This window comes from Ambystoma mexicanum, chromosome 7q (genome assembly GCF_040938575.1).
Source record: "Ambystoma mexicanum isolate Mex_15411 chromosome 7q, UKY_AmexF1_1, whole genome shotgun sequence".
NCBI classification, from domain to species: Eukaryota; Metazoa; Chordata; class Amphibia; order Caudata; family Ambystomatidae; genus Ambystoma; species Ambystoma mexicanum.
Window position 1 is genome coordinate 964,191,558 of NC_090941.1, and position 25,521 is coordinate 964,217,078.

Consider the following 25,521-nt stretch of genomic DNA (forward strand, 5'->3'; position numbering starts at 1 on the left):
AGTGCACTTCTGTGTGCGCGTGCATGGCCTGGAAGAGGGCACGTGCGCCCATGGGCCTGGCTGGCGCCAACGGCGCCGGCGCCATCCAGGAAGTCAATAAAGCAACACATGTTGCAAATTGGCCTGCCATTTGCTGCCCTGCCTGCCACCCGCTGCAGTGTGGAATACGAACGTAAGTTAACAACACATTAAAATGATGCATCATTGTGCATTTTAGGCTGCCTAATAATGCATCATTTTAATGTGTTGTTAACTTATGTCTGTATTCCTAGGCTGGCTGGCTTTGGCTGGTGCTTGCGACCTGGCCCAGAGGCTTTGCACTGGCTTAAGGGTCAGGCGAGCGTCCCCTAGAGGCTGACTGACGTCAAGCAGCCGCCTGAGCTGCCTGACCCAAAGACGGGCCCTGCTTGCACTCCTCCTGGCATAAGCCACTTCCTTAATGTTTCTCTTCTCCAGTGCATCTCTGTCTTGCAGCCGTTGGTCCGTTGCCTTTTCCAGCTCAGGCCCCTGTGGGATGCGAATCCCACTAGGATGCCTACGATGAGGTCAGCCGGGCATTCAGCCCTGGTGCTGTGAGGGGTGTGTCTTTAGTCTCTCAGCAGTTGTTAGAGGATTTGCTCAAAAGGTTTCTGTGACACATGTGCCACTTGCAGCCCCCTCTTGAGGTTGACCATGAACTGCTCGACCATGCTGTTGTCCTGGGCCCAGAGAGGAATGATCTTTCGATGTTTAAACCCTATATACTGTGCAAAGTTTGCAAAGTCCATACTGGTAAACGGTGGACCGTTGTCAGGCGTGACGTTCTTGGGGATGCCGTATGCTGTGAATATGCGGTCCAGTGCTGGTGTGACCGCCTTTGCAGCCTTGGAGGAGATGAACTAAGCTTCAGTGAATCTCGAGTATTCATCCATTACGACGAGCACATAAGACCCATCTCTGATCGGCCCAAAGAAATCAACTGCTAGTTCCTACCATACTCCCGCTGTCAATTGGGACATCTATAGCGGATGGGGCCTGGGTGGTAGGGCATTTCTTCTCCGCATTGTGATGGCGCTCCTAGTTTGTTCTCCCACTATGATTTAACTCCTAGGTTTTGCCATGAGTTTTGCCCAACTATGTCAGCTAACAATTGTGATTTTGTCCCTAGTAGGTTGTGCCTAATTGGTGACTGGGGTAATTAAGCCAAAAGCTGGGTTAGCCACCTCCTTTGCCCATTCATGCTCTGATTTATATATTTTTATTTTTGTTCATAACAAATGATAAGTTCAATACATGTAAATATCATTGACATTATGGGGGTATTTCATAGAATTTAGCGCACAAGTGGCGCACACGGCTGGTGCACAGTGTGCGCGTGCGATTGTCTGCGCCAGCCGTGTGCGCTAAAATCCATTTCCGCGCACAACGTATTCATGGATTTTAGCTACCAAAACCAGCCGTAGCGCAGAGTGGTGCAGCGACCCTGCAGCAGCGCCAGTTACGCCCCCAAGAACGCCCCTCGTGCAGGGAAAAGCCATCAAAATCCCTAATCCAGCGCAAAGGGTTGCACCAACCCTGTACCAGTATACATGGCCGCCACACAGCACACGGCAAGCGGGGAACGTTTATTACTGGGGTTCGCGGGAAGTTTCACACGCGATTGGCCCTGTGCGAGTGGGGTACATGTATTACTGGGGCTCGCGGGAAGTTTCACACGCGATTGGCCCTGTGCGAGTGGGGTACGTGTATTACTGGGGTTCGCTGGAAGTTTCACATGCGATTGGCCCTGTGCAAGTGGGGTACGTGTATTACTGGGGTTCGCGGGAAGTTTCACACGCGATAGGCCCTGTGTGAGTGGGGTACGTGTATAACTGGGGTTCGTGTGAAGTCTCACACGTGATTTGAGCAGGGTAGGTGTATTTTGGGGGGTGCGCGGGAAGTTTCAAATGCGATTGGCCCTGTGCGAGTGGGGTACATGTATTACTGGGGTGCGCAGGAAGTTTCACACGCGATTGGCCCTGTGCGAGCGGGCTACGTGTATAACTGAGGTTCGCGTGAAATCTCACACGCGATTTGAGCAGGGTACGTGTATGTCGGGGGTGCGCGGGAAGTTTCACACGCGATTAGCCCTTTGCGAGCAGGGTACGTGTATAACTGGAGTTTGCGTGAAGTCTCACATGCGATTTGAGCAGGGTCCGTGTATTACGGGGGGTGCACCGGAAGTTTCACACGCGATTGGCCCCGTGTGAGTGGGGTATGTGTATTACTGGGGTGCGCAGGAAGTTTCACACGCGATTGGCCCAGTGCGAGCGGGGTACGTTTATAACTGGGGTTCGCGTGAAGTCTCACACTCGATTTGAGCAGGGTACGTGTATTTTGGGGGGTGCGCGAGAAGTTTCACACGTGATTGGCCCTGTGCGAGTGGGGTACGTGTATTACTGGGGTGCACGGGAAGTTTCACACGCGATTGGCCCTGTGCGAGTGGGGTACGTTTATTACTGGGGTGCGCGGGAAGTTTCACACGCGATTGGCCCAGTGCGAGCGGGGTACGTGTATAACTGGGGTTCGTGTGAAGTCTCACACTCGATTTGAGCAGGGTACGTGTATTTCAGGGGGTGCGCAGGAAGTTTCACACGCGATTGGCCCTGTGCGAGTGGGGTACGTGTATAACTGGGGTTTGCGTGAAGTCTCATACACGATTTGAGCAGGGTACGTGTATTTCGGGGGTGCGCGGGATGATTCATGCGCGATTGGCCCTGTGCGGGTGGGGTACGTGTATTACTGGGGTGCACGGGAAGTTTCACATGCGATTGGCCCTGTGCGAGCGGGGTATGTGTATAACTGGGGTTCGCGTGAAGTCTCACATGCGATTTGAGCCGGGTATGTGTATTTCGGGGGGTGCGCAGGAAGTTTCACACATGATTGGCCCTGTGTGAGCGGGGTAAGTGTATAACTGGGGTTCGGGTGAAGTCTCACACGCGATTTGAGCAGGGTACGTGTATTTCGAGGGTGCTCGGGAAGTTTCACACGCGATTGGCCCTGTGCTTGTGGGGTACATGTATAACTGGGGTTTGCGTGAAGTCTCACACGCGATTTGAGCAGGGTACGTGTATTTTGGGGGTGCACGGGGAGTCCTACACGTGAATTGGCAGTGTGGGTCCTCCCAGGTGTTCCCTCTACACCCTCCATGGCCCCTGCAGGCGGCCCACACCACAGGGGACTACCCTGCACCCCTGGTCATGTCCCGCAGGCAGCCCATCAACCTTGGGCATGCCCCCCAGCCAAGCCACATGTCAGCTTGCACTACTGATCATCAACTCATGTCCCCCTGCACCCCCACCCCCCAGCAGTGCAGGGCACCTGCCAGCAGGCCCCCACTCATGTCCCACTCATGTCCCCCTGCACTCCCACCCCCCAGCAGTTCAGGGCACCTGCCAGCAGGCCCCCACTCATGTCCCACTCATGTCCCCCTGCACCCCCACCCCCAGCAGTGCAGGGCACCTGCCAGCAGGGCCCCACTCATGCCCCCCTGCACCCCCACCCCCGAGCAGTGCAGGGCACCTGCCAGCAGGCACCCACTCATGTCCCATTCATGTCCCCCTGCACCCCCACCCCCCAGCAGTGCAGGGCACCTGCCAGAAGGCCCCCACTCATGTCCCACTCATGTCCCCCTGCACCCCCAACCCCCAACCCCCAACCCCCAGCAGTGCAGGGAACCTGCCAGCAGGCCCCCACTCATGTCCCACTCATGTCCCCCTGCACCCCCCACCCCCCAGCAGTGCAGGGCACCTGCCAGCAGGCCCCCACTCATGTCCCCCTGCACCCCCACCCCCCATCAGTGCAGGGCACCTGCTAGCAGGCCCCCACTCATGTCCCACTCATGTCCCCCTGCACCCCCACCCCCAGCAGTGCAAGGCACCTGCCAGCAGGCCCCCACTCATGTCCCACTCATGTCCCCCTGCACCACCAAACCCCAGCAGTGCAGGGCACCTGCCAGCAGGCCCCCACTCATGTCCCACTCATGTCCCCCTGCACCCCCACCCGCCAGCAGTGCAGGGCACCTGCCAGTAGGCCCCCACTCATGTCCCCCTGCACCCCCACCCCCAGCAGTGCAGGGCACCTGCCACCAGCCCCCACTCATGTCCCCCTGCACCCCCACCCCGCAGCAGTGCAGGGCACCTGCCAGCAGGCCCCCACTCATGTCCCCCTGCACCCCCACCTCTCAGCAGTTCAGGGCATCTGCCAGCAGGCCCCCACTCATGTCCCACTCATGTCCCCCTGCCCCCACGTCATGACTATCCTCAATCATGGCCCTTATGGCCAGCCTCCCCAGCCCAAAGACCCAACCAAGTATTGCATCCACCCACATAGAAAAGCCAATTACATGATACAACCCCAAAGGCAAGTATGGAAATGAACACATGTCCGTCACACACACACAATGGGTGCAAGTGAATCTGAAAACCCATATCATGACATGCATGAAACCAATGAGATAATACCACACATCGAAGTATGAAGAAAGAAATGTATTAAACACAACATGAATGTAATTAAAAGAAAACACACAACAATGGGAATAATTAAAGAAATGCTGCATGTCCGTAAAAGAATAAAAAACAAGAAATCATAATCTAAAGAAATCCAAAAGAAATGGTGTACAAAGTCACAGTCCAACAAAGCAAATCCAAGGGAAAAAAGAAAGTGAAATCCATTGCTCCATGGTGAAAATAAAAAAAATGAGAACAATCCAATGGTGAACTATGTACAAATGAATAATCCAGGGTCCATGAGCCCAACTGATGAAATGAAACCTACCAAAAATACTACCTAAAAAAAACTATATACAAAAATGTGGTGCATTGTCCAAGCGCAACCAAAATAAAAAAAAAAAGGAAAGGAAACCTAACACTATCTAACTATATACAATGGTGGCGGGCAAGTCCTGCGGCTCACTCTGTGGTGTCCCGGGCCAGGGCATCATCGAACTCCATGTCGATGTCCCGGAGGCGGGCCTCTGCCCTGGCCTCGAGGTCTCGCAGGGAGGCACTCATGGCCTGTTCCAATCCCTGCGAGTCGCCTCGAGGCACTCTGCCCGCCTCAACGCCCAGCGCATGGAGAACTCTGCCCTGACCATGGTGATCCACGCCTCTTCTGCCCGCCGCCGCTCCGCACCTATACGCTGGCCCAACCGCAGCCACACGGAAGACACATCCATTCTAGGGTCCTCCTGCCCTCTGGCCGATGCCTGCCCCCCTGATGTCGATGGCCCCGAGCCATCATTGCTCCCACCTCGAGCCTGCTCCTGCTGCTGCTGTCCATGTGCCCTGTCCGATGATGCCTGCACATCCTCCATCAGCTGGTCTCCAGTTGTGGTGTCCACCCCTGCTGGACCGCCGACTCCCGACTGTGGCAGGGATGGGATCTCCACCAAGCTGGCTGTGTTGGACAGGCCAGGTCCACAGGGGGCCCTGGTGGAATCTGGGCCGCAAAACGGCAGGGAGAATGACTGGCGCATAGTCTTCACAGAGGAGGAGAGGTCTGCCAGTGTGCGCGTCACATGTAGGAACCCACCAACCAGGGCCCCTCCCAACAGTCCCACATTGCGACGCTGCTCTTCGTGATGGCGTGCGTTCTCTGCCCAGGAAGAACGCACGTCATCACGAATGTCATGCGTGCGCAACCCGACACCAATCAGGACGGAGCCCATACGTTCATGGGACCCCTCATCCGCAGGTAGTGGAGAGGCAGATGACATGGCACTCTCCCCTACCTGCGGACGGGCCTGGGACGGGGCCTCCCTGCTGGTGCATGGTGGTGCAGTCACAGGGTCAAGGACAGGGACATGCACAGGCCCCTTCGCCGTGACCTGTGATGCCTCCTGGCCCTGGACTGCACCACTTGCACCAGTGGTACTACCCCCACCAGGCCCCATGTGCGGCTCAGTAGCGGGCTCCTCCTCCTCTGTGGAGACCACCAACCTGGATGTCTCCGTACCGTCTTCCACCATTGCAAGCCCCTGTGGGGGCTCACCCGGCCTTTCCACCACAGCCGTAGTGGCAGAGGCGGCACCAGCCCCCTCGCTCCCGGATGATGGCAAGTCCTGGGAGGGTGGCTGTGCCTTGCGTCGCCGCCCAGTGGAGGCATCCCCGCCGCTTGGCTCCACAGCGCCATCTCCGCCCTCTTCTTCACTTGACGCTGCGTAGAGGGAGACATAGAACACAGCATCAGGGTACAGTACAATATTCTCCTAGACAGGAAGCAATAACACATGAGTGGCAGTGTCTAACGTCACTTCCATCCTGTCCCTCCACAACACATGGGTAAATGCACGCAACACACATGCATAAACAGGCATGGCGCCTGAAATCAACATCAGCATCCATGTGCAAGGGCCCCTATTAATCAAAATGTTGCCTTCAAACTCACATGCATCCTGGCTCACACGGATCCCATGCACACACATCACCGGAGGGTCATGCATCATGCCTTGTACACCACAGACACAGTGGATAGACACAGTGCATACAACGGTGACCGCACTGCATGAGTGAATCTACACATCATCACGGACATGTGTCATGAATCCATGGCGTATCGAAGTCACAGACACACTTCTCAGACACACACACATGTGCACCATACATGTACATGACAGCAGCACCCATCCCTCACACCCCCACCATGTGCAAGAACAGACACTGGCATGCTTTCATGTGTGCATTTGCCACACAGCTCCCCATGCAGCATTGGAACTCATGCACCAACCATGTGGTTCGCACATTACTGGTCTCACATGCATGACCATGATGTCCCTGCACACACACATCCATACATGGCCCATGTCACAAATACAGGCAAGTATCAGACTACCAGCACACTGCAACATGCCCTGTCTCGCACACCAATGCTTGGCCACTTACTGCTCAACTCCAGAGGGGTCTTCCTCTGAAGGATCTGGGCGTGGAGGGCTGGGCATATGTGTTCCAGGACGCTCATCTGGATGTCACTCATGCTGACCTGGCCCCCCTCCGCGAGGCGCCGGGCCTTGTGGAGGGTCCTGGACCTGAAGTCCTCCCAGCGCTTCTTGACATGCTTGATGTCGCAGGTTGCCACCCCCTCCTTTTCTCTGGTGCCAACTCTGAGGAAATGTATCCACTCCTCTTCTGAAATCCCTATGTTCACATCTTCTGACCAAGCATCTCTCAATTTTGTGCAAGATTCTAAGTGGACGGATTCCTTGCTCATTAAATTCATATGAGTAGAAACACTATGTTCCGACCCATCAAATAATCTACACATTTCTGGCCCAGGTCCTAATTCTTTACCAAGAATGCTAAATGTGACCTTAATTCCATATAACGGTTCAACTCTCTTCTACCCAGACCAAAATTCTGTTGCAATTAATCAATCTCTAATACTCGACCCTCTTTTAGAATATCGCCTACTGTTAAAATACCTCATACAATCCAACTGTACCAATGTAGACTCCTATTTCTAATTTGAAGTGCTAGGTTATGCCAAATTGAAGCATCATAATGCAGCCATATGGATTGTTCATGCTCTGCAAACCAAGTAACTTAGGTCATCCTGGTGGCAATTGTCATTGCAATTTCATATTTTTCCCCCAACAGCTTTTCGATTGTGTATATATTGTCTAGAGTATCAGGTTTACAGACATCCTTTTCCAGTTTCAACCAAAGTGGGCTCTCCGTATCCCTTTGATTAAAATAGTGTTTTGCCTTCTTGAGGAGAAAACCACTGTGATATTTGACAAGACCTGGGTAGCCAAAACCCCCTTCCTTGACGCTATGCAGTAGAATGAACCGTTGACTTTTCAGATGTTTGCCAATCCCCCACTGAAAATTCTGGAAAACTTTTGCAGTTTTTGGTAAAAACCTATTTGGGGACCGGCAAAGGTAGTGATTGTATCATATACAACACGTCTGGCACCAGTACCATTTTTATTATATTATCTTTTGCCCATATACCCAAAGGTTTGCCCATTGGACTCAATGTGGTTGGGGGCACTATTACTGCCGGTGGTAATTTCACTGGCGGCAATAGCGGCAACAATTGGCAAACATGGGTGGTAAGGGGACATTTTTACCTCTAGCAAAAAGCTGGAGGTAAAACTCCCACTTACTGCCCAACTCATGATTGGGCCAACCCTTAAATGCGGCAGTAAAAGCATTACTACCGCATTTAAGGGCTAAGGCCCAACTCACAATGAGGCCCTATGTATAGTGTGTTCATTACTTGAGAAGAACCATCTCCGGTTCCGCAAGCACCTCAAGACCTTCCTTTTTGCCTCTGCCTTTGCCCCCCTTAACCTCTGTTGTTCTGTTTTCTCTATTGGCATTGTGCACCTGGCCACCCTCTGTCATTCGGGCCCAGGTACCTGCTCACCCTGCCACCGTCCTGCACTGCCTCTGGGCCACCCCTTGCACTGGGGTTCTGTATCTGTACCCATACAGTCCCCCTCCCACTTTACTTCTGCACTCATCAGATATAACCTCTCTGACTAAACTATCACCTGCCACTTGCTAGTTGCACTACCATGGGTTATCGCCTTAATTTATTTATTTTATTTAGTATTTATTCTGTTCTCTCCTCTGTTCCGCACTTTCCACTTCTCCTCCCTTCCATGCACTTTCCCCCTTTTCCCTTTTCCATGCACTTGCGCTTTCTTAAAGTCACTGGGCCTAGTATGATCGCTGTTTTATTTTTATTCTCCCTTATTCTGCTCCATTATGCCTGGTCGCGCTCTGAAGCCCATGTGTACGAGCACGATATAAATAAATTATCATTTCATTTCATTGCGTGTTCATTCTCGGTAGAGGGGCTCCCAAATCTTTGTATGAATATTTAGGGACTTGGAGTTTCCCCCTAAGTTACTCAGGGTAATTCAGACGTGGTCCCCTTGCTCACTGTGCTTAGAGAGGCACAAATTCACCTCACTGATGATGCCCAACAAGACTGAAACACGTGTCTGGGGTTGCTGTTGCTACTCTTGTTCAGACGAGAATTTCCTAGCATTTCAGTGCTAGATTGCCTAAGTGTGTGAGACCAGACTGATATGCAAATGGTTATTTCCCATCTGTGAAAGGTACAGTGAGCTAAAACAGATTGTAGACCCTCCCGAGTGGGTGCCTACCCATAGAACATGTTATTAGGCCATGTTCATTCTCAGTAGAAGAGCTCCCAGACCTTTGTACACATGTTTAGGGACTTGGGGTTTCACCCTGAATTACGCTGGGTAATCCAGGCGTGGACCTCTTGCTCACTGTGCTTAAAGAGGTACCGCTTCTCCTCACTGATCAGGCCCAAGAACGCCGAAACACGTGTCTGGGGTTGCTGTTGGTACTCTTGTTCAGAGGAGAATTGCCTAACATTCTGGTTCTGGACTGCCCAGCTCGGTGGGAGCAGACTGATATGGAAATAGCTATATATCTTCTCTGTGAAAGGTACAGTGAGCTAAAATGTGGTTGTAGACTCTCCCGAGTGGGAACCTACCGATATAACAGGTTATTTGGTTGTGTTCGTTATCAGTAGAATGTCTCCCAAACCTTTGTACAAAGGGTAAGATATTCTCCCTTTTATTTTCCCTTTTGCATCAACTTGTGGGGTATTGCAACCTTGTAGCAGAGACTACCTTACTATGAAGTGGTTGGAGCAAGTGTTACATATGATTGTACTTTCTTTTCAACTGTACCAATACATTTTCAAAATCTCCCACAATTACTTGCCACAGGTGCATGCTCTAGCTTCCTGACATCAGCAGCAGCACACTGACCAGACCTTCTATAAATTAAGATCGATGGGCATGCAGCACTGATGAGCAGGACTGGGGCCCTGCTAAGGACTAAGGATGTCATCAGGCTTTTGGTGCCAGAAACTATTGGAGACTCAAGATGACTTGAATTGTTGTTACTACTTAGCTGGATCAAATGTATATGTTTTTTATGGTTATACTTTTTACCAGAATACATATGACTGCTTGGTTTAGCTGGGGGTCCTCAGTATGGCACAAGATTGCTGGCTGGTGCAAACTGATGATGTTCCATTCAGTTAAGAAATTTCAAAACGTTTTTTGGCTGTAACATTTGTCATGTCATCATGACATCATTATGTCATCATTGTGGTTATAGGCTGTGCAACAGGAGGCGCAAAGTTAAGTTGGCTTAGCTGAATTTCAGGGGTATTGTTGCATTAAGTTCTCACATTAACATCGCTACAACTAAAATTTTTCCTAGATTTTCAAAGGTTTTGTTACAATGAATTGCTCACATTAACATCTCTGAAACTAAAGTGTTTTCCTTGAATTTCAAGGGTTTTGTTGTGCCATAGATTTTTAGAATGCTTCCAGACCACTAGCATGGTCTTCGGCCATGGTCAGTATTCTCGGCCAGTATACACGCATTTCGTCGACCACTTTTTCATCGTGGGACTTTTCATCGCCGACCCTTTCATCGCCAACATGTTTTTTATCTTTATGGGGGGGTGTTTGTGCGGGTTGGGGTATGATTATTTAAGTAAGGGGGGGATTTGGGGGGCGCAGTCCCCCCATAAATAAATAAAAAAATAAAAATAAAAATGTTTGCGATGAAAGGGTCGGCGATGAAAAGTCCCACAATGAAAAAGTGGTCGACGAAATAGCGTAGAACCTTCTCGGCCTATGGCCGTGCCCACTGTCCTTTTAAAACGCTACCAGACTATGGTTGGTAGGCATGTCCGAACGTTAACAAACCACTGTCAATTTTAAAAAGCTACCAGTCCACTAGCCACTGCCACTCTATATTTTAAAACACTTGCAACCCATCACTCAAAAGACGGTCATCAATCACAAACTGATTTTGTCCTGTTTTGACAGGGGTATTGATATGTATAAAAGACTGCAGGCTTTGAGAACTCACAGTGTTTTTAGGCAATGCGCAGTTCGATTAAATTATTTGCCATGCACCACACACTTTGTTTAAACAACATGCTCCAAGCCCCTTGTTTATGGCCGGACTCTTGGTGACTGTTATGATACATCACATGACCCCAACTAACCACATGTAAGCAGCACAGAAATGGAAAAAAATGACAGGCTGCAAGAATAACATATGCTGAGGTACTTTGTGCACCCAATGCTGGCAAAGTATAAAATGCGCTCACCTTCAAAACTCAGCAATCTGTCGTGGCATATTCATTGGTAAACAAAATCCCACTACGAGACAAGTGCTTGCGGTCTTGTGGGAAGTGTCTGCACTGGGAATACGACAACCTGAGTAGAATCCTGGTAGCCAAATACTTGAGCAAGCTTGCCAACCTCAAAAAAACCTGAGCTGCATACGCCATCTGAACAAAAGTTATGCTCTTAACCCACATGTGTTCCTTACTTGTGCCCTGAAAAACAGCCACAATCAGGGGAGAATAACTGCACCAGTGTCCAGGATTACAAACTCTCTTGCCACATCGTGGGCATATACTCATGCCTTACTTGCCCTTTCATCATTTCACTCCCTCACGCCCATGTCTGGTTTTCAACAATCCTCTGCTTTATAAAGATAATTTGAAAAGTACACATTCCATAGTGTCACTCAACTATGTTAGGCAAAACGTGTACAACTCCCACCCCCTTGACTGGCAGACTACAAATACCAGAATGTAATTCAGCAAAATGTAAAACAATGGTCTCTGATTGCAAACATTTCAAAGAACTAACAGTAGCACAGTTTTAAAAAAAGCAGATCCCATTTGTTTTCTTAGTGTGTTATGATATATTTTAAATGAAGAAAACACATGCCACCAGACTGTGGATTGTCTCCCACCTATGCAGTAACTGAAACCAACCCTGCTTAGCCTCAAAGCGGAGAAGGGACCGGACGCTTCAGTCCATGTTGCTCTAAGTATTCTTTTAACTTTGTCTCACTTATTAGGCATCATCGCCTTTTCCTCGCTTTGAAGATAAGCAGGGAGCCCAGGGTCACCAGTGATTTTTCAATCTCGATGTCACTGTAGCTGTAAAAATATCAATTTGTCTCATTATGTATACAAGATTGCAGACTTTGAGAACACTTATGGGGTGGAAAGACAGCCCCAGAGCAACAAAGAGGGAGAGGACATGCTAGGCCCCATTGTGAGAGTGAAGCTGGCTAAGTGCGGAGTTCGATTAAAATATAAAAGCTAGGACAAAACAGTGATTTTAACATAAGGCCTAGTTAATGAGTGAGAATGGACTTCCCTCCATTTTGTTAGAATGTACAGGCACTCAGTTGAAGGAAAGTGAAACTTAGAACTGGAATATTGTTAACTGCATCCAATGGATTCCAAGGTTATGTGGCACTGCAGATGCTGCCTTCGTTAAAGGGCACATTTGACAGATTAAAGGCTGCAGAAGTGCCCATGAAAGGAAATAAATACATTTGAAATAGGATGCATTTGGAAGCTAAAAAAGAGAAATGATGCCTTACATTTGAAAAATAAAGTCGAATGACAAATTGCCTTGATGAGTAATAAAGATACTTAATTTCAGCACATTAAATGACAACATTTATAGGGACAGGTCTATTTCGTTTTTGCATAAATCAACACTGGTTCTTATGTAACTGTGGCCTAACTGTGTGCAGTAGATTAATAGTGAATCTACCTCTATTCTAATTTAGTAGAACAAAAATATTGTATTTATGAACAGCAGGCCTAGATATAATGCTAAAATGTTACATGCAAGCACATCTTGGTGATTTAAAGCTGTATTTTCTGAGAGATGGGTGCAGCTGGAGCTTTTTGCACTAAACTGAAAGGTCTGTGCTTTTGAAAAGTTGAACTCAAGACCTAGTTGAGGACCCCTAGGAGAAAAGGTCTGGTTGTCAATTTAAATGCTTAGATATAAAAATAAGCAGATTGAAATTATGGGATTTACAGATAACATAACCAACAGAAATGGTGCATTTGCCCTGAGCAAAGCCCTTTGAAGCTCAGGAGAAGAGGGTAGAATAAACATTGTCTGAGCAGAGGGCTGGTCACATGTTTAAGGAGAAATAGATACCTAAGAATTGGAGGGAGCCATTGTAAGAGTGAAACTGGGAGCACCTATGATTCAGTGACATTGATTAAACATTGAATATATTCTTGCGAATAAAAAGTGCATTGGGTGTCCTATTGAGCTCACTCGGCTTCATTTTAAAGGGGATTAAAAGCCAGTTGGGAAATTTTTGTGATGTTCATAACTTAAGTTATGATCACAATTATGATTCTGACATTTTCATAAATCTGAGAAATTGGAAATATTGATAGAGTAATAGATGGTGAAATTAATGTTGGATGTATGTAGTGTCAGAGTTGTAACTATTTTGGTGCAGCATCAAACGGTGAAAAACAGTGGCTCCACCCAGGAAGGGCATGCCAAAATAAAATTAGTATTTTCTGACTCATCATAAAATGTAGAATCCAAAAATATATTGATGTATGCAGTTATCAGAAAATTTAGCATAGCTGCCATGTTGTTAGATTTTCAGACCCCAAAAAGGTAAATCTCACATGTCATTTTTGAGTGACAAGTCTTTCTCCTCCCTCAGTCTACATCATACACGCACGCCAACTCCTTTTCCTATCAGCAGCCAGTGGGCGTCTTGGTGGGAGGTGAAGGGAGAGTGCTTGCCAATCCTTACCATGGAAATTATAATAATGTAGGAGTGTCATCAGCCCTCTAAGAGGTCAATTCTGCATCAGAACAGAGCTTTTCCACTTGATTCCAAGTTGTAGCATGATGCCGGACTCTTGGGAGGAACAACTAGCAGAGAGGACTCAATCCTTGCATTGGAGACAGTAAGAGGGAAAGCTAGAAGCTAGCTTGGACCCAATCAGAGGAGCCAGAGGGAGCCTGGGTGCAGAAGAAAATCCTTGATTGAAAATCCTTGACCAGATCTGTGCTGTCCTCAGAGAAGCCCTTCTGTGTTTCCCTGACCAAAGCCTCCCATGTAAGTAGAGATATCCTAAATGCCATCAAAAATGTGAGGGGGAAACTGCCAGCCTTAATCTCCATCTCACATAGCGGGAAGAGGGGTGGTACTGAGAAGGCCATTGGCACATTGTATTGAATCCAATTCAAATTAATTACACTATAGAAAATCACCCTATACATTTAAATTGAATTGTGTTGGCAACAGCCTGCCTTAATCCTTTGCATTACATTGTGAGGAGGGGGAGCTGTGTAGATGCTTAGAGCATTGAATTGAAGTTAAATCAATCAATTCACATATAGAAAATGACGGGATGAGTGTTGTTAGAATTTTAAACTGACAAAGTTCAAGCAAGTATGGTAGAGCCGTTATAGACAATAAAGATGTGAGAGACTGTCCTTCTGAAACCCCTGACTTCTTTCCCAAAGGGGGTGTCCATAATCCCAAAATAAGTTACCCTAAAATGCTGCTATTCAAGTGAATGTAGAGGGTGCATACCTTGCATCCCAAACCAGAATTACCAAGCATTGCTTCTCATTTGAAAGTGTGTTGAAAAACAATTTCCCCATATGAGTTCCTTTTCCCAACTGTGCCTTTCAAATAAAAGCCGAAAAATGTATTTTCCCATTCAGTTTCTTTTTCAAACATTGCTTTTCCATATAAAGCCAAAACAATGATTCCATTGTATTGCGAATGTTTCCTATTGGTTAATTTGCAAGTTGTGACTGCATGTTTCAACATTTTACCTGTGTTGTTTTAATAATGTAAAGTAATTTGGAGTTGTGATATTGGATGTTGCCACAGCATTCCAGTGGCTGCACTCCTAACCCCACCCCTCTTGAAACAACTCCTTTAGAGAGCACCCCTATACTTCCTCCATGGCAGGCATACCCAGTGAAGAATGTATGAGGTTAATGAAGCTGCCGTTTTGTGCCTGTTTGGGCCTGATTGAGCTAGGAGCCAGGCCCACTATCTGCATTTCACCTACAAATTAGTCAGTACAGAACGACTTGCCAAAAGGCCTCACCATGTCTCTCTTTCCTTCACAGCCCCTTCCCCACCCTCGCTAAGGTTGACACAGGCAAGCAACCTGGGCAGCACCAGTAAGTTAACCTAGCGAGCCTTGTTAATATTACCCCTGCCCCCATCCAACACCCACTGATGACACAAACACACACAATTCATGCTAATCAATGCTCTCTTAGCAGTCACTCATGCCACTGAGACTGCCAACCTCATCTTGTACAACAACCTCAAAGCCTTCTTCATCATCAAAACAGAGTTTAGCCCATCCTCTCCGCATGTTTTCAATGTCCTGCCCATCCAGCTACTGCATACAACATGTTGATTGGCCAGTTAGGTCAGGATGCTGAATGACAACCATTCACAGGAGCGATTGGCAATGTTTCTTCATCCCATCTCCCAGAGCAAGTGCACTCAAATCACTCGCCTAATGGTTCCCTTTATCACACAAGGGATTCATCACCTTCTACCTGATCTACAGACCACCTCACAGGAATGACTCTTTCATTGACAATATCTCCAAATTACTCTCCTCTCACAAATTACAGCACACTAATAATGTCTCCTGTGAGATTTTAACATCCCCAAGTCTCATGCCAACAACCACACTCAAAGCAAACCAGTGACACTTACCGGACAAATGGACCTTAAGAACATTTTCCTTACCCCTATGCACAACAAAGGATGCACCCTTGACCTAATATTTACATCAACCCCCGTCATCACCTGTGCAGAGTCACCACACGACTGGTCTGACCAATCCGCCATACCACTGTCAGTCTCACACTGAACCCCAGTCCACAAAGGTCAGACTAAATGCCCCCTTACTAGGCACCACTCATTAAAAATCTACAAAGTCAAGCAGGTGAGCTAAAATCAAACTTATCAGACTTACCTGCCACATGGAATGCCTGGGTCCTCATAGAACTATTTAACAACTTGCCATGAAACTGATGGACACACATGCCCTCTAAAAACCGGCCTTGGTAAAAACCAAATCATCTGCCCTGTCATTCATTTTATAATGAAGATGCAGCCTAATTTGAAAAATATGAGAGAGGCCTTCCTTGCAGGAGCAAGAGAGATAAAAAGTACCAACTGTGGTGCACATTGGGGATTTATGCCTTTTGCTTGCTGTCATGTTAAAAAGGGATACTTGTCAGATTGAGATGCGCACCTGAATGTTGGGAAGTAAACTGTTGAAATTATTTATTTTCAATGGCAGATTTCATAACATCAATATACACAGATTTTATCTTCTTTTGAGCATGGGATTCGAAATGCAGCTTTGAGCAGAAAAAAAAAAACGGTACGGATTAAAGTGTTCCAAGAATGAACCATGCGACATGTGAAAGGCAGGCCAAGAATTAAAGTAGTTATTTTGCAGTGAATATCACATTTAATCAAAAGTTATGCTTGGATTTCTTCATTTATCATTCCAGTGTAAATAGCATTATAAAGATGATATAATTACAACAAAAGGTGTACTCCAGTCAATGTGAGAATATATAATGTGTTCCTTCATTCTGCCATGTTAGTAATTCATTCAGACTATATTGTTTGAAATTCAAGAGCTGGAAGGAATAGAACAGAATCAAATTGAACGTTAAGCTCTGTTACCACTTGTAGGCATACTGAAGCATTCAGGGCCTCAAGCTAGGGGAATCTGGTTAGAAAGTACTTATATGTTTTGAAAAGGCCAGATAGCTTGCGCCCATCCTGAAATGCATTCAAGACAAGCTTTCAAAGCATTAAAATACTGCTAAATTGTCTTTAGAGGGCACTGACAGCATTAGGCTTTGATCCAAAGATATATTATATGCTTGATTTAACAGCAACCATTAAACAAATCCAATATTCTATGAAGAAGTCAGCAGAAGGCATCACTGACATTAGATACACCGCATCTGCCAGCTGCCTTGGATTACCTAAGAATAAAGGTCACCAAAGATAAGCACAACCAGGGTATTTTACTGGAATAGTGAGAACATGGAGAAAGAATATTTAGACACATGTTATTTTTGCCCTCTTGAGGGAAACTGTTTCCATAGCATACCAAGGAAACCAATGTATTTTTACATGAACAAAAATCTCACGTACATGTGAAAAACACACATTAGTGGTGCATCACAATGAAAAATCCAATCAACCCTATACTTGGCCAGTTTTTAGATAAAATGTATGCTTGATTAGAATCTGAAGTCGGATTTATATGTTTCTTTTCATGTTGATAATTGCTTCAAAATGTTGAAACCTAGTCAAATTGTTAGAAATCCTAAGAATTCAATCATGTAACATTTCACACTGTTCCCCTCAGCGTGGAAAATCAAAAAATTGAAGTTTTACCCGTGATTCAGAAGTTAGAACATACAAAAGAAATGAGCTTCTTTTCAGAAAGAGCAGCAGCCCCCTCTTATTGGTCAGGTGGCTGGGAAACCACACCTATATGCTAAGAGTAGGTGTGGGTTAAAGGTTTATAAGATTACCATACACATAGGTAGGGATAGAAGGAGAGGAGTCTGGATTCTGGAATATTGTGTGCGGAAGAGACAGAAGGGGAACAAACTGGAAATTGGAGAACAAACAGACTGATTTACCCAGAAGGGGAAGACTGTTCCATGGAAAGGGGGAAGCCAGAGTAAACCATAGCCTGATGCACAGTTTGCGGAGGAGAATTGACTTCCAAGACAGACACCTGAATTGAGGGTTTGCTGACAGAAGGAAGTCTGCCTATTTGGGTCCCTGACTGATAATATCCAACTTAGAAGTTGCATCTTAAAAGGTAAATCAAAAGAAACCCTTACTCATTTCCCTTAAAATTGTCCAACTTTTATCGGGTCAAATCTGGGAAAGGAAAAGAACCGGGAATGTAGAGGGCTGTAAATTGAAATTAGGGTCGCAGGTGCTGATATCCTAATGCCCTGCTGTCCTCATTTTTTTATTAAATAGTAAGTGAGAAGTCATTTCTTTTAGGCCCATTCCACTTTGAAATGAAAAGCGAAATTCTAAACTGAAAACATCTTTGCTACCACTTTAAATTGGGGTTGCCTTTGTAAAGTTAAATATTAGTTGAAACTGTAGGCAGTGGTTTGAATCGGTGCAGAGCCACATCCGGTAATAGTACAAATGCATCATATTAATGCCTGGAGAAACATGACTCAGTTTATGCAAATGAGGAGAGAGTACAATAGACAGGACATTTGCAATGCTAAATGTAGGCAGACAATAATGAAATCTATTTATTAAGAACTGTATGAAGTGCACATTCTCTGCATTCTTCTGTCTGTCAATGCCTAGGCAGAGTCAGCTGAAGGAGGAAAGAGAATTCTCAACTAAATATCTGTTAGGTGACAATAGTACATCTTGAGCCCCGAAATATAAAGAGACTGAAAGCCTCACACGCAGGCCCTTTAAAATTGTGCATGTATTTCTTTCTTCCTTTCTTTTGAATCATATTACAACCATAACAAAATCACAATATGACATATATTTAAAAACACAACACACTTCAGTTCATACAACAACGTGCCATAAAACAATACTCTGCAAAACATCTATAAACATCTATTAAACGTGTAATGTATCATCATATCATAACATTTTTCTCATAATTTTCCTTACAATGTTCACTTAACTTCATGCAATTCACATAACAAGATATAAAAATGTCATCAAAATTACAGTACAATACAGCTCCTTTGTAAAGTGCTACATACTTTTTGCGTTCAGCTTTGCACACACCATTCACCAAATTTGTAACAACGCTATGTGGACTTTCTCCAGGTCTGTATTTAAACAAAGGTCAGGATACTATAGTCACATAAATCTGCAGCAGACACGCAAACATCACTACCATCAGAGCGTGGAGGACTAGGAGGGGGAGACCATTCACCCAAAGAAAAAGTTTACAAATGTTTTTATTCATATAAATATTAAAAGACAGAAGCAATTCCTACATCAATGTATCAGAAAGATACCGGAGGCTAAAAAAGACATAGAATACATCGATACATATATAAATGCGTCAACCAATGACCCTATTATGGAAAAAAATTCATAAGCTATATTGTCACTCATTAGACATTAGCTAAGGTATAAATTGTCGTCATGTTTCGGCCCACACAGAAATCAGACATTTCCTCAAATGTCTATTTCGAGATAAATATTGTGGCCATCTTCAGGACATATGATTTCTTCACACTTGGTCTTTTGTATGATTTGGATGGAACATCATGGATCTACAAATTCAAAACAGGGGAATGACATTACTTCGTGTATAACCATTTATAGTTTACATAGTTGTTTTAAGATTTAAAACAATTTTACAGGAAAGGCATTCCATAACTATAAACTAATGAGTCTTATATAAAAGATATATAATATTCAACCTCTTAGTCCTACCACACATTTCATAAGCTCCTTTTGTCATGTTAACCTTATTACAACAGCTTAATTGGTGGTCCAAAATACCATACCCTAACATACAAGAAAGACAGAGAAAAACACTTACAAAATCCTACATAAAATATGTGACATAGTATCAAAGTCTCTTACTTGTTAACTCTAGAGAGAGTGTAATTAGTTCGATGATACAAATTCATCCGTGTTGAATATAAATATTTAATCCACACTGCTATGGACTGTACAACGGCTTCGCTGGCAAGTCTCACCTTGTCCTACGATGTAAAAAAAATTTTCTGCATCAATAATTTCTTCTAATTAAGTTGTATATTGGTTACTAGTCAGTTTACCACAGTTATCAGATTTGACAACACATTATTCTCTTAATGTCAGGCAATGAACTCTTCCTGCAGCCCTAGCTTCTAGGCTAAAGAAGATATTTAGACCGTAACCTGTACGTCATTGTAAAACCACACAGGATCCGGTGTTGAAATAAAACTGTTTCAAAGCGATTAATGCCCAAAGTTATTATGCTTGATCTTACTTAGAGTCCTCATGGGCACCAAACAAAAGGAAGACTTTATTATACCTTCTTTTTATAGGGGTCCTCGCAGGAACAGTTGTTTAGGGGACACAATGTTGGGGCAGTTGTCCACACATGAGGCACTCATGCGGAGATGTCTCAGTTTCCCGGATTAGATGTCCCCAAAATACGAGGCTGTTAATGCAAAGGAAAAATAAAAGCCAAGGAAGCGGCTTAGTAAATCGAAAATTCGATCGTGAAAGGCATAATTACCACGGCGCATAAACTCAGGCTTACCAATGATTGCGTCGTGTTCAAATGCTGGCCGCTTTTAGAAGAAATTATTGATGCAGAAATTTTATTTTACATCGTAAGACAAGGTCAGCCTTGCCAGCGAAGCCGTTGTACAGTCCATAGCGGTGTGGATTAAATATTTATATTCAACACGGATGAATTTGTATCATCAAACTAATTACACTCTCTCTAGAGTTAACAAGTAAGAGACTTTGATACTATGTCACATATTTTATGTAGGATTTTGTAAGTGTTTTTCTCTGTCTTTCTTGTATGTTAGGGTATGGTATTTTGGACCACCAAATAAGCTGTTGTAATAAGGTTAACATGACAAAAGGAGCTTATGAAATGTGTGGTAGGACTAAGAGGTTGAATATTATATATCTTTTATATAAGACTCATTAGTTTATAGTTATGGAATGCCTTTCCTGTAAAATTGTTTTAAATCTTAAAACAACTATGTAAACTATAAATGGTTATACACGAAGTAATGTCATTCCCCTGTTTTGAATTTGTAGATCCATGATGTTCCATCCACATCATACAAAAGACCAAGTGTGAAGAAATCATATGTCCTGAAGATGGCCACAATATTTATCTCGAAATAGACATTTGAGGAAATGTCTGATTTCTGTGTGGGCCGAAACATGTCGACAACTTATACCTTAGCTAATGTCTAATGAGTGACAATATAGCTTATGAATTTTTTTCCATAATAGGGTCATTGGTTGACGCATTTATATATATATCGATGTATTCTATGTCTTTTTTAGCCTCCGGTATCTTTCTGATACATTGATGTAGGAATTGCTTCTGTCTTTTAATATTTATATGAATAAAAACATTTGTAAACTTTTTCTTTGGGTGAATGGTCTCCCCCTCCTAGTCCTCCACGCTCTGATGGTAGTGATGTTTGCGTGTCTGCTGCAGATTTATGTGACTATAGTATCCTGATCTCTGGTATTTCTGGAGTTAGAGTAGTAAGGGGTAATTAATTCTTTGTGCCTTTGGTACCTTTGTTTCTCCCTATTTCTCCCTATTACTGGGTCCCTTTTGAGAATTTTTCCCCCGTTAACAAAAAATTTGGGACTGTGCCTTTTTGTTTAACTATTTAAACAAAGGTTCCAACTTGATTGGACTTAATGGCATCGTAGATTCCCACAAACTAACCCAATATTGTCCTGTAGGTAGGTCCTAACTTGAGACATGATGTAATACATGTCGTGGGAATTCGATGTTAGACCCAGACTTACAGACCCTACATACTCTCAATTCAGGCGGTATCTTAGTATGGGCACCCTCAAGAGCTAACACTGGGAGTTGATTGGACCGGAGATACAACAAAAAGCTGCGAACTGCTGGACTAGGGCACCTCAGCAAGTAATACTGTGTCTTAACATAGAGATGTGCTGTATTGCAATATATTTGTAACTGTGCAGTGCTTGGAGATGCATATAATATTTAACCAATACCATTGTTCAATCTTATTCCTATACATGTTCCTCAATGTTTCAAACTGAGAGCCACAGGTAAATTCTGGGTGCCACTCAATGGCAGAGTCCTCATTCAACTTCGTGAAGGTATCCCCCCTAGACAAATGGATGTGTGTGGAATCGCAAATCGATGGTAAGCCACAGGCATTTGGGGCTTAATCTAAGCTTAATGTCGAGAATGCCTCTGCATGTCAGAGCCTGGCTTTTCAGGGACAGCAGATCTAATTCCAGCCATCAACATAGAGGGGGAAGACTCAAGAGTTTTCTCCAAAATAAGCCTTCAACTACATTCAGCCATTTCAAATCAGTCAAAGATAGAGCTTCTAAAACATATAATATAGCGGGTACGAAGTTCTCTTTATAAAGTTTGATTATACCCTCGACTGAGTATCCAGCAGTCTAACTAGAGAATTTATTTATGGCAAATGTAAGTTGACGAGCTTTACATTTCTTACTGGCTACGATGGTTCTGTAATCATCATCAGCCTGCAGCTCAATTCCAAGGTAGGAGTAGCTAATAACGTAGTCATTGCTTTGACAGTCTACTTTGATTTTGACCCTATTTATCCTGTGGCTAGACACCATTATCATTTTAGTCTTACTCTTGTCAATTATCAGGTCATTCAGTTTTGCGTATTCTATCAGGCCCTTTTATAGTGCGATCGAGCAGGATTAAATCATCTGCGTACAGTAGACTGGCTACTTTCCCCGTGCCCGGTTTGACGGGACAGCCATCCACTGCTAGGAGATGGGCAGGTACATCTGCCAGGTAGAGATTGAACAACAGGGGGGGCAGCACACATCCTTGCCTGACCCCCTGTTAATCTCAACTGACACCAACAATAATCCTGCATCGTCCAATTTTATCTGGACACTACTACAAGAATGTAAATGTATGATGATGGCCAGTAGCCAATCGGGGAAATCATATGCAAGCAGCTTCTGCCACAGTCTTGACAGTGTTGAACGCAACACTAAAATCCACATATAACAGGTGCAAAACCGGATCCCCCTTGGTAGAAGCCTCTATGATCAATTAGTCCATTACCCTGATATTATGGGTAGTAGCCGATCCTGGTTGAAAGTCACTCTGTGAAGAATGTAATATGTTGTTGTCCTCAACCCAATTTTGTAGGGCTTGCAGCACAAAAGTCGAAAACAGTTTAGCCGGAACGTCCAGTAGAGACAAAAGTCCATAATTCTCTGGACATTCTCTGATCCCCATTTTTATATACAGGCAGCAGAATAGCCTGCTGCCAGGTAGATGGAACTGTTTTCTCTGTGCAGACTTTGTCAAACAGGATTTTTAACATAGTGGACCACGCCCAGCGATCGATTTTCAGTTTGATAGCCCATTTGGACCGGGGTCCTGGGAGCCCTTCAGGGCTACTATTGCTGCATGTATATCTACTGTACTAAAGGGCATAGACCATTGCGTAGTTTCCTCCACGCATATGTGATTCTCATTATTAGTAACATATTTTGCCTGAATGAATTGGACCCACTTTGTGGTATTGGGTTTACCATGTTATGCTGTGCGTCCCCCTTGGCCTTGATCAAGATTTGCCAAATTGTTCTTGTCTGCCCAGAGCATAATTCCTCGATAATAATTAATAATTAATCTGCTGCCACTGCTGAAAACCTCCTTCTCCTAAGCCAGCTCTTATATTCAGGCATAATTCATCGTGCTCTAACATTCTGGCTTGTCTCATCTGTCTATGCATGAGACACTTTGCATCCCGTATGGCAATGTCAAAGCAGTTGATATGTTTTGCTTCGTTAATGGCTAGATGGCATTATTTTACCAAACCTGTTTGGTATGCAAGCTGTTTAAGGTGCCTACCTAAGCTATAGACATCATACGTCTCCCACCTGTGCAAATCATAACTAAATAATTATTCACAGATTGTGTGATCTTGGTCAAATTCCTAGCAGACCAACAGATCCTGTTGCCACCATGGTTAACATTAATACCCCTCCCACCAAACTGCCTACCCGATTAATACTGTACATTTACTGTCAGAATCAACAAATGAACTAATGAATGTCACTGAAGTCGTTACTATGAGACTCAAATTGGACAACGCTCACAGAGCAGGGATTACTACCCACAAATGATCTAGTGTAGAGGAATTCTTCCCCATTTTCCAGGTGCTTTGGCCAGGGTGATTGTCAGGTGTATGGTCATTGTACATCAGCAGGCCCCAATCCCTAAGGAAGTTGACCAATGACCTACCTTTAGCATTTCCATTCTGTTTTGCCATACAACTAGCTGGCTTTAAATACTTGTATTGAGAGCAATCAACTTGATTGTGACAATGAGCATTAATGTCACCACCTAGCAATATAAACTCATGTTTAGCACCTTAACACCCAGGAGGAGCAGACAAGATCAATAGACTCATAAATCTCATCCAGCGACCCTAAGTCAGAGGATACATACATATTTATTAACAGGCCCACCAAAGGTTTGCCTTTATCATGACCTCTAAGGCCAGTATGTTATCAGTGCTCAAAACTAATGTTACGTTCTGTAGGGGTACAGACTGCTTAATCCCCACTATTAGGCCACCAAATGGACGTCCCCACGCACCCTTGATAGCTAGGTACTGAAACAGGGTAAAACCCTCAAGATGGATCTTGGCTGTGAGTCACGTCTCCTGTAAAAACAGCACATCAAATTCATCAAAAGTTGGGAGAGAGCCCTTTGAATCTAAACAATAGGTGTGCCCGCTAGTATTCCAACTTACAATTTTCATAGGTCATTTAGCTTCTACCAGCTGTGCCATCAGGAATTTCCTAAACCATTACCAACCCATGGCGTCTTCAGGAACAAAATCTTTTGTTAGAACATTCGACTTTGTATTGGTAGTTAATGTCGGCAACGGCTGAATCATCAGTGGTAGACTAACATGGGTTGGATAGCCCAATATGTAGCCTGAATTCTAACTGGACCCCTGATCACTACGTATTAGTGTTATTACTTCAGCTGTAGAACAATGCACAGAGACAAAGTTCCCTCCTCTAAGATTTATTGGTTCGACAAAACTAAAGTCTGCAGATGAAAGGACTCTCAACGCGGGTATGTTTTTACACATGGTGAGCAAGTCAGATCGATTGGTGCATTTCCCCACCAATCGTAAAAATCTTTATATCTTTTTCAGTAGGAGGCAAGGCTTGGGGCTTGACTGATGTGAATGAGGGTGCCTGTTCCAGCTGCTGATCAGGGTTAGACTATCTTCATCAACCGGATCATTGATTATTATATCTAATACCGCCGGACCCGAGGTTGGTACTGTTATAGGTTGTAATGGGGCATCTTGATTTTGGACAGGGCAACCTACATCCCCCAACAGCAAGCTGGTCAATGTATTTAGAGGGTCGCTAGGCAGCTGATTAGATGGAGAGGGCAGTTTGTGACACACTGCTTGTTTGCACAATCGGGCACGTTTGGCAAACAATCTTTGTCTTCATGATATGTACATGGTTAAGTCTGTATCGCCCTCATCCTGTAAATTCGTAGGCATAGGCTCAACTGTTATCTCCTGGTGACAGATTCTGTTAGGCACTGCCTGTAATTGAGCTGGTGTGAGAGCGAATTGTTGGTCATGGCGGTATGCACTCCTTGCACTCGTTTGTCCAATGCCACAATAATAGTGCCTTGCTTTTTAACTTCCTCCAGGATGACTTCACAAAGTTTAAGCATCATTTTTACTGCAAAATGCAAGATGCCATATGTATGATCGGTACTGTTTAAGGTGTTGGGCCTATTACCGTTGCATGGATCATTAGGGCAGGCTTCCATATTTCCAGTTTATCCCCCAGTATTGCTTTGAAAAAGATTAGGTGAAGCCGATAAATG